A 666-nucleotide genomic window follows, 5' to 3' on the forward strand; every position below is an offset into this window, starting at 1 on the left:
ATTGCGCGGCTTAGTTGAGGAAAGCAAGGTTGCGAAATAGGGCCTGCTAGAATTTGCCATTTCACTCTGCGTAAAAAGTGCAGTAGTATCGGGTCGGCACGAGGTCTAGCGGTCGGGCTTCGGTGGTAAAGAAAGACGCAATTGTCGGTGAACATTACCCAGGTCGTCCACCAATTGGAGCGTTATCGACAGGTAGAGCGATGTGACAACAAACCAGGGACAGGAAAATAGGTAAAATCCGGTAAGAAGACCAAAATTAGTAGTCCGTAGATTCTAGTGTAGATGAGGGAAGGAGCAGTAGGAATAGGTGGTAGGGTAGAATCTGATAGCACAGACGTTGTCGGTTGGAGGGGACCACGTCATTCCCACCCATCCACAGAATGCCGAGTTTGTCCAGTGCAGGCGGCTGGGATACATGGCTCTCACCAGGTTGAAACCCCAACTGTTGTACCAACAGGCCCGAACCAGCTCAGGTACTCACGCATCACAGTCGAGCCCGGTCTTTCTGTTGCGGGCACGGTTGCGGGGTTCCAACCTGGTGAGAGCCGTGTATCCACGCATCACAGTCGAGCCCGGTCTTTCTGTTGCGGGCACGGTTGCGTGAAAGTCCCTGGATCAACAAGAAGCTCCTAACCTCGTACAGGTCTCTGGATTCAAATCGTTCAC

Source organism: Gregarina niphandrodes (genome assembly GCF_000223845.1).
Source record: "Gregarina niphandrodes unplaced genomic scaffold scaffold00133, whole genome shotgun sequence".
NCBI lineage: Eukaryota > Apicomplexa > Conoidasida > Eugregarinorida > Gregarinidae > Gregarina > Gregarina niphandrodes.